Source organism: Podarcis raffonei, chromosome 3 (assembly GCF_027172205.1).
Source record: "Podarcis raffonei isolate rPodRaf1 chromosome 3, rPodRaf1.pri, whole genome shotgun sequence".
Classification (NCBI taxonomy): Eukaryota; Metazoa; Chordata; class Lepidosauria; order Squamata; family Lacertidae; genus Podarcis; species Podarcis raffonei.
In genome coordinates, this window is record NC_070604.1 from 20,854,325 (window position 1) to 20,868,936 (window position 14,612).

Genomic DNA, 14,612 nt, shown 5'->3' on the forward strand with positions numbered 1-14,612 from the left:
AGGAATCATTGTGTTGTTGCTATTGTTAAACAATTAAGGGTTATGAGCCCTTGCTGGTATACTGCAATCATCCAAAGATCTGGTAACAGGCCCAGACCTACCTTCTGCCCGTCCCTGTTCTAAGAGACATGACACAAAAGGAAAAGGAAGGAGAAAACCAACAAGCTCAGGCACCAATTATTAGAGCTACATGGTTGCCATAATAACTAGCTTGAATGGAAACGCTATGGGGAAGAGAAAAGCCAAATGGCAGCTGATTTCTCAGTAGAGCTGGTGGAGTGTACCCTGCTGTCCTGTCTCTCCCTGTACCATAACTAGGTGGAACGGCTGCTGATAAATTGCAGCGGATGGAGAAGGAAAGCTCAATGACAGGTGGTCTCTCAGCCAAACCAATGGAGTGACACTGCTGCCCCATATCTCCCTCTACTGAGGCTTAGCGAAAACATTCATTGAGTCCGAAGTGAATCTATAAATTTGTTTTGCCATTTAATAATAATAATAATAAAAATAAAATTGAACCCCGCCCTCCCCGGCCAGAGCCGGGCTCAGTGCAGCTAACATCATAAAACTAACACAGTATACAAAGAACTTAAGAACATAAAAACAGGCAATCAATTAATTAAAATACATCTTAAAATTAGTTCAGAGCAAATTAAAATCTGGACAGATGGCAGTCCACAGGTAAAACTGAGAGTGGTTAATATTCTCCAGGGCCAAATGTTACCACTGGTCTTATAAAGGACCTGTGAGCGGGCTAGGAGGCCTCTTTAATGCTTGTTCATATACAGAAAGAAAAGAATCAGACTGAACCCCGACCAAAGGCCTGGAGGAACAGCTCCATCTTGCAGGCCCTGTGGAAAGATGTCAAACCCCGCAGGTCCCTGGTCTCTTGTGAGAGAACATTCCACCAGGCCGGGGCCATGGCCGAAAAGGCCCTGGCTCTGGTCGAGGCCAGTCTAATCTCCCTGGGGCCTGGGATCTTCAGAGTGTAATTATTTGCAGACCTTAAGGTCCTCTGTGGGACATACCAGGAAAGGCGGTCCCGTAGGTATGAGGGTCCTAAGCCGTATAGAAGAAGAGAAGAGTTTTGGATTTGATATCCCACTTTATCACTACCCGAAGAAGTCTCAAAGCGGCTAGCATTCTCCTTTCCCTTCCTCCCCCACAACAAACACTCTTTGAGGTGAGTGGGGCTGAGAGACTTCAGAGAAGTGTGACTAGCCTAAGGTCACCCAGCAGCTGCATGTGGAGGAGCAGGGAATCGAACCCAGTTCCCCAGATTACGAGTCTATTGCTTTATTGTATAGGGCTTTAAAGGTTAAAACCAGCACCTTAAACCTGATCCTGTACTCCACTGGGAGCCAGTGCAGCTGGTATAGCACTGGATGAATGTGCTCCCGCGGCGAGGACCCCGTGAGGAGTCTCGCCACGGCATTCTACAGCATCTTAACATAGTGCACTTTAGGGGAACTTTAGTTACATCATCTGATTTATGCCTGTAGGATTAGAGGGATACGGCACTATGCCAGCAAAATGTCCCGTGGGCCATCACTATGGGACACACTACTAGCACAGCTGTTCACATAATGTAAGCTGGTGGGGAGGCTAAAACAGGGCAGAGTCCCTAGAATTTCCTCTCTAGGGAAATTCTTAGATTTCCTAGAACCAATGTGTTTCATTATCCACCTGCTCTTATTACAGTAATACACAATCTAGAAGTCTGGCATGTTTTCAAAATCCTTAAGGTAAAGGTAAAAGGTAAAGGGCCCCTGGGTGGTTAAGTCCAGTCAAAGGCAACTATGGGGTGCGGCACTCACCTCCCACCAAAGGTCCATGAGAAATTCAAAGCTTAGCAGAGCAGAGGAGCCAAAGTTGTTGGACTTTTTTTAGGGCGAGGTGTCAAAAGGGTTCCGCAGCCACTCCTGTGCCATCCTATAGCCCCTTTGCTATTCAAATGGTGTGCGTCATGGGCTTGCATACCCTGACAAAAACAAGAAAATAACTATTTTCTGGGGCGTTGTGTTTCAGTTTCAGAAGACCATTCTACCATGTCCCCAATGCAAGTAAAAATTGTTATATGAATCAACTCTGTAAAGTGGAAGGCCCTTAGTCCAGAAACAGTGGGCAAGATTTATTTTCCTCCTCTGTACATGTTTTCAAAGTATGTAGGAAACTGTGACCAATCTTCCCATTTAGTCCATTTCTACAGACTACATCTGTTTGCTACGGTTCCACTGGGGAAGCAGAATAACAGATAAATCAGTTCAAGACTGATGTTGCTACACCATCTACTTCCTACATAGGTGAGGCGAGTCTGCGGGGGGGGGGGGGGACCAGTGACTAAATATTTTCAGACCCTCCAAGTGGCCCTATTTCCCAGGGACATTCCCGATTCAGAGAAGCCGCTCCGGTTTCTGATTTGATCCCAGAATGTCCCACTTTTCCTTAGGATGTTCCTATTTTCACTGGAGAAATGTTGGAAGGTATGGAGTTATTCCACCAGGAGCCGTCAGAAGGCAATCCTGTATAGGGATTTATTTTTTCTTACATGTTTAATGTTTTATTATGTTTTTATATACATGTTAAAAGCTGCCCAGAGTAGCTGGGGCAACCCAGTAAGATGTGTGAGGTATAAATAGTAATAGGTATCATTATGGAATGGGACGTCCCTATTTTCCTTGGAGAAATGCTGGAGTTCCCCAAAAAGAACTGATACATTGAATCTTTAAAAATAAATAAATGAATAAATAAATCCGGACCCTTCCCAACAGATGAACGACAACGGCGCTTGCATGGCGCGATAATAAAACAAGCATCTGGGAAAGACTCTGGGCTTTGCCTTCCTTTCACTCGGGCGGAGATTCAAAATGGCTGCCGAGCCAAAAAATAAAAATAAAAGAAGAAATAAACCACCTTCCTGTCCGCCGCGCGGAGGGAGAGGAGGCGAGGGAAAAAGAGAAAGGTTGGGAAGCTAAGTAGGTAGAGGGCAGGAAGGAAACCCGGGCAGTATCTCTTCAGGGAGACAGAAGCTCATACTTGGCAACGGAGAAAGAAGCTGGAATAAATAATTTAAAGAGAAAATTCAGAGAGGGAGAGAGAGATATTTGGTGAGGCGGGTGGAGGAGGAAGGGGGAGCAGCGCTGTGGTGGTCTAAGTGCTAACTGGGAAAAGGAGGAGCTTCGTATCCTCTCGTGTTTGTCCTGAGACATCCTGCGGTCTACGAGGTTTCCGCCTGCCATTTCCCATCCATGTTATTTCCTCTCCCTCTCTCTCTCTCTCTGGTCCCCCCCCCCCCGTCTGAGAAAGAGAGAAGCATTAAAAAAGAAAATGCCAGCCCAGGCTGCGACTTGTGTCGTCGCAATATGGCCTCATGATTCATTCATTTCCCCCAGATCTCTGCTCCTCTCCAGCCCTGATCTGGGGACTGGCGCGCTCTCCTCGTCCCTGCAAGAAGGCTCGCAACTGGCTGCGGGTGGAGGGAGGGAGGGACGCCTGGAAATGCTTCACTGGAGCCAGACGGAGAGGAGGGCGGTTGCTGTCAATATACCGGAGTTGTAATACATTGACAGGGCTGGAGGAGGAGGAGGTGGTGGCGGCGGAGGAAGAGGCGAGGGGTCTGTGCCGCAGTACTGCTGCGGTGGCTGTGGTGCGCCTCCTGCCCGCCATTTACGCGCGGACTTGGGAGGGCGAGCCCCGCTGGAACCAAGGGGACTCGCTGGCTCCGGAAAGAAGCGGGGCGCGGGGCTACGCAGCGTGTCCACGCAGGGCATCCTGAAGCTCCAGGCGCAGAAGAACCCTTCTTCCCACGGGCATAGCCAGGAGGGGGGCAGACCTTATGATGGGGGGCAGAACCGAGTTATCTACGACGTATTTTTGTTTACTTGGTTTAGGGGGACAGCTGCACCCCCTGGCTATGCCCTTGCTTCGGCCCCCCAATAAAATATCTGAGGTCCCCCCCAAAAGTTGATGGACATTGCCATTCACATGGGGTGTGTATGTCACGCCTCGTTATTGATGATGCCCCCCTATATTTTGTTTAAGTTGGCACCCCTAGCTCCAGATTTGCTGGCGGGGGTCCGGACTGCCCCAACACACACACACACACAATCCCTTTCCGACAACAACCAGCCACCAGTTTCTGGAACGCCCACGGCTGGAATTTCAGCCGCAGCTGGGCTGCAGAAGCCGATGGGAATGGGAGGTTGGGTTAAAAATGTAACAGCAGAACCAAGCAATGGCGTCCGGGTAGGGTACCAGACAGCATAGGAGCCTAGGGTCTGAGGTCCCATCGCCCCCCTCGCCCCCAATAAAATATTTGAGAGGGAGCCCCCGCTCAAGTTGCCATTCAGATAGTGTGCGTGGGCCATGTCAGGTGATCGATTATGTGGGGCGGGGCTTACCCCCCCCCAATATTTTATTCAAGTTGGCATCCCTGCCAGAGAGGGAAATACAGAGATCTCAGGAGAACCTGGTGTTCATGGTTAGAAAAACACGCGCGCGCGCGCAAAATTAAAAATAAATAAAAAATCTGGCTGTCGTTTGGGGAGTCTTGCGCATGGCACGGTGTGGAAAAACCCCCGTGCAATGCGGATCTCTCTGTGTCACGACCGTTCACATGATCCTCATCTTGGAGGCGATGGCGGGGTGCGGGCAAGGGGGAGACGCTTCCCTGGCGCGGTGACGACACGCGCATCCCCCCCCCAGCTCCCTGGTCTGGTCGTTGCTCGTGACCGACTGTCACCTGACGGCGAGGGGAAATCAGACCTTGGTCTCCCGGAGACAGGAAAATACGAGCGACCTTTTTTTCCATATTTTATATATGTGGAAGTAGACTGTAAGCGATTCCTATTCTTTGCTCCACAGAACATCCGATGCGGTGCCCAATCAGCTGTACAAGTTGCGCAGACGTCATTAAACCCTCAATATTTTCCGTGTGTGTGTGTGTGTGTGTGTGTGTGTGTGGTATATGTGTGCGCGCGCTTTTTGTGCACGGCCAACTGCGGCTGCTTTGCTGATCGGATCCTCCATTAGAGGAGAGCTATTGATTTCTGATTCACGCCGCAGCTGCAGCCAGCAGCAGCCGAACCGGGAGTGCACCGTTGGAGGGGACGAGCAGGGATGGAAGGCAGAAATGGGGAACGATGGTAGAAGAGGAGCCATGTCTGCGTGTATGGGACGGTGCTAATAGGTTGCATGAGAAAGCGAGGCTGTTTGCGCCTCCAGGATCATCTAGTCCAACCCCCTGCAATGCAGGAATCTGTCGCTCAACGTTGGGATCGAACCCTTGAGCCTGAGATTAAGTCTAGCCATTAAGCTATCCCAGCACTTTTTGCTTTCTTTTTTCATATACTGTATAGAGACCCATTTTTAGGTGCATGCAGACATTTCAACATAGACTGTAGCTATCCGTTTATATATATAGATATAGATGATATAGATATAGACTTGTAAACCAAATCGTTCTTAAACCGGACTGTTCTTAAACCGAGGTACCACTGTATATATGCGCACATGCCACTTCTACAGAGAAGGGGAGAGCGAAGATGGACAGGGCGCAGGCGCAGAATGCGCAGGACCATCTCGAAGACCTACGGCAAGCTAACCAAAAGCATTGGTTTGCAGTACGCTGGGGAGGGAATAGGCTGGCACAGCCGGAATCTGAGCAGCCAAAGCTTGCTTTCATTTGCCTCCTTCCTCCATCGAAAATATGAGCGTGTATGAGCGAAGGAGGATCTTCGTTAAGCAACACGTTTCGCCCAGCCCAAACTAAAATAAAATAAAAATGGCTTTGGGGGACGACATCATGTTTGAAAGTGTAGAAGCTTTCTCGCTCTTTTCTCCCACCTCCCCCCCCCCAACGCGACTGGCCGCCCTCTTCTCATCCAATGAAGCAACTGCGTTTCAGGACATCCCTAAGCTTTTCCTCCATCCCAACTGCTTATTGCGGACACACACACCGCGAATGGAGCAGAAGCGACTTGCTTTTTCAATTAGCAGTGGGGATGGTTTGGTGGGGCATAATCGCCAACATTAAACACATCGTGTCTCTCCCACATGCGCACATTTCCAATGCTGCCTCCCCACCCCCGGAGTATAAGGACAGACGGATAAGAAATTAATCGGGCTAGTTTCTCTCTCTCGCCCCCCCTCCTTTCCTTGAGCTGTCTGTCGTAGCTCAGGGCTGGCAATAAGTTCTAGCTGCCAGCTAAGATGCCCCCTTACCACCCTAGCGCTTTTTTAAAGGAGGAAAACCCCGGAAAGAAAGCTTGCAGTTTCGCAATAAGCGCTTGTCAGCCTGACAGACTGTGGCTGCGAACAATATACAATTAAGGGACGAGAGGAGGGAGAGACGGAGGGAAGGAAGGGAAATCAGAACCATTATGTGTGTGGGGCGGGCGGGAGGGGAAAAATGAGGGTTGGCGATGGTGGAAGGGGTGGGGGGAAACGTGCTGGGTGGGGTGGGAGGAGAGAAAGAGAGAGAGCGCAGGAAGCCATTATTAGCAAAAGCTATATTGAGCCTGCTTGCTTGCCAGACTAACAGCAGCAGCAGCAGCAGCCCAGCTCGGCTCTCCAGTTCCGCCCAGACATGTGCCTTGCCATTCTCATTGTAATCAGCCTGCTCAGGATGGCTGCTGATTCATTTCGCAGGATGGCCCCCTGGGAGCCAAGGTGGAAGCCTGAGGCGAGCCGCTGTTGCATCAATGCGCCACTCGACAGCACAGAGAAGGCACGGAAATCTGGCACCAGCCCTCGGCAGATCCAGCTCAAAATATACCAGCGTTTCTGGGTTGGGTGGTTCTTCTCCCTTTCCCTCCTCGCCCCCCCCTCCTTTTTTTAAAGGAGGGGGAACGGGGCGGAATTCGCGAAGGAAAAGCCCCACTGCTCCCCAAATAATTAAATAAAGCACAATTAGCGACAGAATGAGAGGGAGACCTCTGGACCATCGGCTTGTCTCTGCACCCGGTGGCAATGCCCATCGCACGCCCCCCACCCACAACCTCCCCGGCTTTTGCTGTCTGTGTTTACTCCGATCCTTTCCTTTCTTCCTTTTCTTCCTACCTGATAGCTAGTCGTGGGGTGGGCTACCTGATTTAGCCGGAGACTTTGATTTGTGGGATTGACAACCTTATTATGCAGCGAGGCTTATTATTGATATTATTCCCTTCTCGGTTGCCATGACCACCTTGTGAGAGACATTCAATTTTCTCTCTTCCATCATCATTATCTATGAGGCCATCTGTTGTGGAAAATGAATTCAGCCTCATTTGCATGACTGATAAGCAATTTTTTTTTATCTATTTAACAGAAGGTCATATGCCGGGGATTTGGAGCTGGTGGAAAGAAAGAGAGGAGGGGAGGGAGGGAGAAGTGGAGGAGGAGGAGGAGGAAGAGAGGAAAGGGGGAACCGGGAGGAGGGAAACCATATCTAGAGAATGAGTGGGAGTGCGTGCATTAGGGGATGTATGTGGAAGTAAAACAGATCCCTTAGGCCTGCTAGCCTTTCCTTCTGAATTTGTCATCTCTGCCAGGGCGACATTCCCCCCCCCCCATAGCTCCTGCACACTAAAGAAAAAGAGGGGAGAGCGAGGGGCTATTTCCCCCCCCCCTCGCAGTCTTCTCGCAGCCCCCACCCCCACCCGCCGTTTTCAACACTGAGCGTTGGTGGGTGTGTTTTGTTTTATTTTTTTAAATCTATGGAACGTGGGATATTTTTTTTTCAGTATTCAGTGAAGAGGGGAAAAAACGGAATCTTTCCGGGGGTCTCCGCGGTATGCTTCAAGCTTCTTCTTTTTTTAACTACTTCTCGTCCGTTTAAAGTTGCAGCGAGCTAAGGAATATGTGTGTGTCCCCACCCCCACCCTCTTTCCCTTAGCCGTGCCGAGATTTCATATGTTGTAGCTTATCTGACGGTGAATGAAGGTTGTGGATTGTGTTCATCTGGGGGTTGGTTGTCTGAGCTGACTGCGTATTATTTTGCTTCAGTTGTTGGGTAGTTTTAATACCTACAGATTCCATTGTTTGCTTGCCCACCCCCAACCCCCTTTCACCCTTCTTCTCCCTCAAAATTCTTCACAGCATATTTGCCGTGCTGTCGAAACTGCATGGGACTCTGGAATAGGAAGTAATCTCAGGGTGAAATCTGTCGCGAATGTATACAGCCATTATCGTGCATGCAGGAAGCATGTTGTTTATATATAAAGTTGCTGCATGCTGAACAGTACTTGTTTGCTAAGAAAACAATCGAGGCAGAACCTTCACAGACATCCATTCATCACTTGAATATAACCAGTCATTAATAGGAGATCTAGATACATTTGAACGACGACACTAAGTTGGCATTCCACAACTTATTGTGGAGAAGTTTTGTTGACTTTAATGGGCTACTCTGGAGCAAGTGGACTCCAACTTGTGCCTTTATTCTCAACACCTGTATTTTTAAAATCACCATGACAAAAGACTGGCAATGTATATATGTTATGCAACAAGTTAAAATAAATGTATACATAGGTTTCAGTTCTAGAGCTGAGTTATGATATATTTAACTTGTCACAACATGTGAGAATTAACTCTTATTAAATTCCATTTTTATATTCTACTACCTTCAATTTAAAGATGGCACAGAGTTGAGAATACTGCACTGAAATTATCAGATATGCAAACTTGGTGTGTGTGATAAATATTGTAATAGTTTGGCACAGCAAATTTACTTCCCTTTATAGAAGAACAGTTATAAATACTAAGCTGATTCTCCTGCTGAATTTATACTTGCTATGAAAAAGATTAAACACCAAAGAACAAATTGACTTGCATTTTATTTCCTGTGATACAGTCCTGGAAGTCAGCTGTAAATACTGCAAATCAAAGACTTTTATATATATTAAAAAGTGGTTTACTGCATACAATGTAATTATAGATGTTTTTAAAGTCATAGTAAAAGTAAATATCTGACAAAGCATTGAGGACAGTATTTCTTCACTGAAGAATATAGAATGTCTACTTCTGCTAAATAACTAAAAGTGCAGCCAATGAAGGATTCTCCCCTTGTACATAACTTTAATTCCAAAATGCATCAATGAAGAATAACTTTTGAAAGACTGAACTATTCCTGGTGGGCTGAATTTAAAATGGAAAAGAAATTTCACTAGTCCTCAGATCAATTTCAATGGAAAATTGGAATTTTTGAACTAACCCTATTAAGGAAGTAAAACTTGCTTAGTTCATATATACATAGAAGCTTAGAGTTTTTAAAACAACTTGGTTGACAGGTCACCTGACCTGCTATTTTAAATAGTACTTCTCTGCATTGCTGTCTCTTGCCATACAAACTGTTTGGTTTAACCATTGCTTTAAAAAATTATATATATGTATGTATATAAAGAGATGTAGGTATCTAACTCCACTATAGTTCTGTATCAAACATAGTTCCAGCACTAATTGGATTTTCTGGTGAAAGTTGAATTACACAGCCTTGTTCACACCAATATGCTCAATCACAACCAACTCTCCACAGACTGAGGAGATATAAAATTGCTAGTTTCCTCAGTTGCTGCCAGCTAGAGAATATTGGGGGAAATGAATAGCTTGCTTCATAACACTCTGAGCCATTCAGAGTTTAATACCACCACCCTTTTTAAGTTTCAGGAAGTTCCAATGGCTTGTAGTGAGGGGGGGGGGGGGAGAGAGATAACATGCCTTTTTTCAACCACCAAAAAGAGATAATGCACTTGATTCCCTTTCCCTGCCCCCACAAAAGTTAATTACCAAGCTTGGTTGGATTCCTCCTTGCCACCCTGACATTTGACTGCTGCTAATTCACTGATTAATCTCATTAATGTGATTATGGTGGGATTTGGAGTTGGCTGCCATTGTTCTGCAGACAGTGCTATTCAGCCCAAGAACTTGCCACCTCATTCAGTTTTGCTGTGATTTTTCCGAAGGTTGTTTGAGTGAACTGTATTATGAAAGCGGCTTCTCTTTTCAGCACCAGGAGCTGTCCGTTGCTGATAGCAATTACTTTTGAGTCCTGACTTCCTATTAGTTCACTGGCAAATAGGAAAATAACTCACTTCCCTCAGTTCAGCGACTCTACTACAAAGAGCAGGTTAAAGAAAGGGGAATGTTTATACTCCACAGCCATCATAGGCACTATGCATATTCTTGAAGAGGAAAAAAACACAAGATATATCCACTTTTGTCCTTATTCATGCATGCATTTTACTTAGCCTGCTAAACGTTGGGGTGGGAAAGATGTAGGAATTTCTCTCTCTCTCATTGTTTCATACATACAATTTTAAGACTAGGACATTATTGACATTGCAGGTTTTTTTCCTTCAACAGCGTTGCTTGCCTTCAAATGAGCCCGTTTGGAACAAATATGACTAGTGTTCCCTACAAACCTACGAACAATAGCAAGCCCACCATCACTTTAAACTCTTCACAATTACAGTACTCCGCCGCGCTTGCAATGGACTCCCACCCATATTCAGACTTTAAACGCCTCCCTATCTCTCACTTACTCACGCACGCACATTTATTTCTTCCGAGAGCGTTTGCTCAACTGAACGTCTCAGCTGTAGTACTAAATAATCATAGAGATTGTCTTTTCTGAGAAGTCTCTGCTCCCCCCCCCCTCATTGTGTGGAGCTAACACTCCGTCAGCATCCTGAACTAAGTCTAAAAGAACATTGTTTGAAGCACGATGCTTTGCATAGCATCCGCGCATGATCAACGAAGCTGTCTGCTGTTTGACTTTATTATTTGAAGCTACATTGTTATCATGAGATGCGGTTACTGCGCATGTGCAGCAACTTTTCCATCCTGTTTTAAATATCCTCCCTATTCTTCAGGAAACGTGCCACTATGCTGAAAATTTCAAGCCATCATTAGACTCCATTGTGTTCAGAGTTTTCTCTGAATTCAAGGGACTTGTGGCAGAGACAATTTGATATGCATATATGCCCCGCTCCTCATTCTTAGGCAACTCTGTTAAAGATGCAATCCTATGCATGCTTCTAAGAAAATGTGTTTAGTACTGAGCTATTAAGCATGCAATAATGTACTTTCAATAATTAGGGCTTCTGGTTGCACAGTGTGGACGCTTTATTTGAGGCCAGTTTTATTTTCTACTCTCTCCAGCAACATATTCTTCATGTTTACACGGGAAGTAACAATGGGAGTTGTGTGCATGGGATTTCAGTATTGGACTTCTGCGTGTGCCCGTGTGTACTGTTTTCAGGGTGGGGGAAAAGTAAGAGGAGGAAGCTAGGGGAAGAGAGAATTTACAGGACAGAGGCATTCATAGCGACACCTACAATTTGCTGTTTAAATGAAGGCTGTTCACAGCTCTGCGTTCCCACAAAGATCTACAGTTCCAGCCTGGCAGTGGTGAACCTTGTCTGTTGTACTTCTGGCGTTGTCTCGTGTTCCTCCAGGTCCGGCCCCTCTCCCGCTCCAGCCAGTCAAAATAAATGAAATGTTATGTTTTCAAGTGTAGGGGCTGAATGAGACAAACTGCGTTATCCTGCTCCCGTGTGCATCAAAGAGAAGGCGTTGCATTCTCATTATAGGTGCTTCGTGGATGACAGCTTTACCCAGGGGAAAGAGCGGTCTGCTGCAGAGATACCTTTGGGGAAAGGAAGCCCAAGCCCCACGACACCCCACCAACATCCAGCCCAAGTCTGGAGCGTGCAGCGATTTGCCGCACTTGCTATTGTTCGAACTTGCCACGGTTGTACTGCAGTCGTTTGGGGTCCCTACCTTGACTTTCAATTGAAGCCAGGGCGTGGGAGCTTTGCGATGTTTCCCCGGCGGTGCACCAAATTTCATTATTTTTTAGGTGCCCCTAACCCCCCTATTGCAAGTGCATTCGCCCTAGAGTGGGGGCTGCTTGCTTTTTCGCCAACACTTCTCTCAGGAGTAAATGTATCCACACTTAAAACCAGCACACTGTATATATACTCAGTATCGTTTTCCTTAGCTCCCTATAACCATCCTATCATAGAGTCACAGTGGGTAAAGGATGGATTTGCCCATCCCCTCGCACTGCATGCTCATCAAGAAGGTGTCTAATCCGCGTTAGCACTTGAGCCTATGCAGATGACCAAAGAACCTCGGGTGAACTTTCTTCTGCACCAACGTACCAAGTGGTAAGGCGACTTCTCTTACACAGCCGGTGGGAATCTGTGGTAAGATGTTCGTCTGCACGGGTTCCTGTGTACTACAGCGCCATCCTAACTATGCTTACTCAGAACTCAGTGGGGTTTACTTCCCATTGTGCTTAGGATTGCACCCTTGGTGCAGCGCTAATTATGAAGGGGGCTGTAAAGTCTTGCCTTTGTGACTTCAGGGAGGCATTTAATGCAGATGATGTAAACATTCTGGAGAAATGTGAAAGATCCGTATGAGCTTCCTCATCCTGCTCCTGCTGATAGCTGCATGTAAGGGGACTTCGTACAGGACATGCTTTTGTTTTGTTTTCAAAAAGATTGTCATTTTCAAATTCTTAACAATTTATTTATTTTTGAAAAGGAGAAAAGTAGAGTTGACCTCAAAAGCCACAGAAACAGATGCCCATTTAAATTGATAATTGATACTTATCCCTCTTCCCGTTTCAAACGTTGAGTAATTTGGACGAGGACCCCACCCCCAGGAAACCTAATCTGCCACCCAAAAGCCACTTGCACATATCATCATTTTAGGAGGAAGTCACCAGTAGCCCTGGCGAACTAACCATCACCCAGCTTTATTATCAGTACCCTGAAAGCAGTGACAAATCCATAGCGCCTTTGAGCCTGTGCAGGGTGCCCCCCGCCATGATATCTGAGGGCCACCTGCCCTCCCCTGGGTATATCGTCTCCTTCAGAGTGCCACTTCCATCTGGAAGTGTGAAGAAACCCCAGGCTCCTAATTTTACCCAGGAAACGGTTCTCCTTCACCATCAAAATCGACGGGGCTTTTCCAGGACAAGTGGAGATGCTTTATATCACGCTTTGTCCACGTAGTGTATCCGTTGAAAAAGCGCCTTAACACGCTTTCTCTCCCTTCCGATCCTGGGTTACTTTTATTTTTATTTATTTTACTTGAGAGTAAGTCCCCTGAGTTTCCATGTCGAGTTTTACCCCACCCCCCCCAGGAAAAGCTGCAGTGCGATCCTGCGCGCACTTACTCGGGAGTAACAGAAGCTTACTCCCGAGAAAGCCAGAGCAGGTTTGGCCTGGCCTGCGTAACCTTCGGATCGCGACCCTTGGTTCACACCAGGTTACTCCGAGTCTATTTTTTTTGCTTCCCCGGTCAGACGCACTGCTTGAGGCTTTAGGTGTAACCGAGGGAGCCCCAGGAGGCTCCGTCGATGGAGAAGGCGAGCTGGGGGAGGCGAAAGGAAGCCCAGGTGCGAGGGAGGGGGCAGCCCGCTAAGATCCCTTTTCCTTCCAGGGGAAACACCTCGGCGTCCCGCCTCTCCCCCCCCCCCCCATCGAGTCCAGGGAGAGAAAGGCTTGTGCCCTCGCATTCTTTCGCTGCAGCGCGCGCACCCCGACACACACACACACACACACACACACGTTGGGCAGGATTTGTCAGCAAAGTTTGCCCTCAGCGTGGCTGCCTCGTCTGTGGAGCTGCCGGGGAGAGCCCAGGAGGGAAGCGAGAGAGCGAGCGAGCGAAGGGCGGGCTGCGCTCCAGCGAGGCTTCCCCTTCCCCTTACAGACTGCAGTGCGAGCTGGGAAGGGAATTGCCAAGCGAGAGAGAGAGAGAGAGAGCCTTGGTGCGCGGCCGCCGCTGGCCGCGGCGTCTCTCGTCTCGGGCCTTCTTCTCTCGGGCCACCTCAGGCAGCCGCGAGAGGCGGATTACTCTGGCTGGTGTGTGGCTGCGCAAGGAGGTGCGCCGTGTGACTTCCCGCGCTGGGGTCAGCCCAGCTGCCTCCTCCGCCGCGGCAGGAGCGGTCAGTATTGTTGTCTCTCCTTTTCGAGCAGGCTGCAGTTCGGAGAAGGCGGCGGTGGGGGGGGGGGAGGGCGCGCGCGCGCGTGCGTTCACACAACACACACACACACAACACACACGCCAGGAGCTAGTGGATGGCGAAGGAGAGAAGAAGAAGGGGGGAGAGAGATGGGGAGAACTGGGGTGTGTGGAGAAGGGGCAACTTCACGCGTGTCTGCATTGTGTGGTGGGAGAGATGGAGGCGGTGGGCATTGTGTGTGACAGAACTCTGAGGGGACTGGGGTGTGTGTGTGTGTGCGCGCGCGCGTTTGTGAGGGGAAATTGTGGAAGGTTGTGCTGCTTGTGTGAGAGGGGAGAAAACGGTGGGATGTGAGTGAATAGGGTGGTGGGTGGGTTTGACCGTGTGTGAGAGAGAACTCGTGAGGGAACTATGGTGTGTGTGTGATATATATATATATATATATATATATATATATATATGGATGCAGGCTTGTGTTACTGCGTGTGTGTGTGACACACACACACAGAGCACTCTGATATGATATTGTGTGAGAAGGTGGAGTGGGCAGAGATTTTGCCCCTCAGTCACAGGGAAAGCTTTCTCTCTCGCAGCTCTTCACCAGTTACTTCTCCAATGTCCATACATGTTTTATACATGGGGGCGAAAAATAGTA

General features: G+C 47.9%; 1 protein-coding gene across 17 annotated transcripts in view; it reads left to right on the plus strand.

Annotated features, from left to right (window-relative positions):
• The first annotated feature begins 7,576 nt into the window (after nucleotides 1–7,576).
• The window catches only part of MYT1L (myelin transcription factor 1 like), a 284,247-nt gene continuing 277,211 nt past the window's right edge, over nucleotides 7,577–14,612 (plus strand). For 10 of the 17 annotated variants that reach the window (XM_053380761.1, XM_053380773.1, XM_053380774.1 and 7 more), the window contains exon 1: nucleotides 13,525–13,939. The gene's annotated coding sequence lies outside the window, so the exon portion shown is untranslated. Of the gene's footprint in view, nucleotides 7,663–13,524; nucleotides 13,949–14,612 lie in introns of those variants that run through there. The other 7 variants (XM_053380768.1, XM_053380769.1, XM_053380776.1 and 4 more) reach the window with 3 other exon arrangements.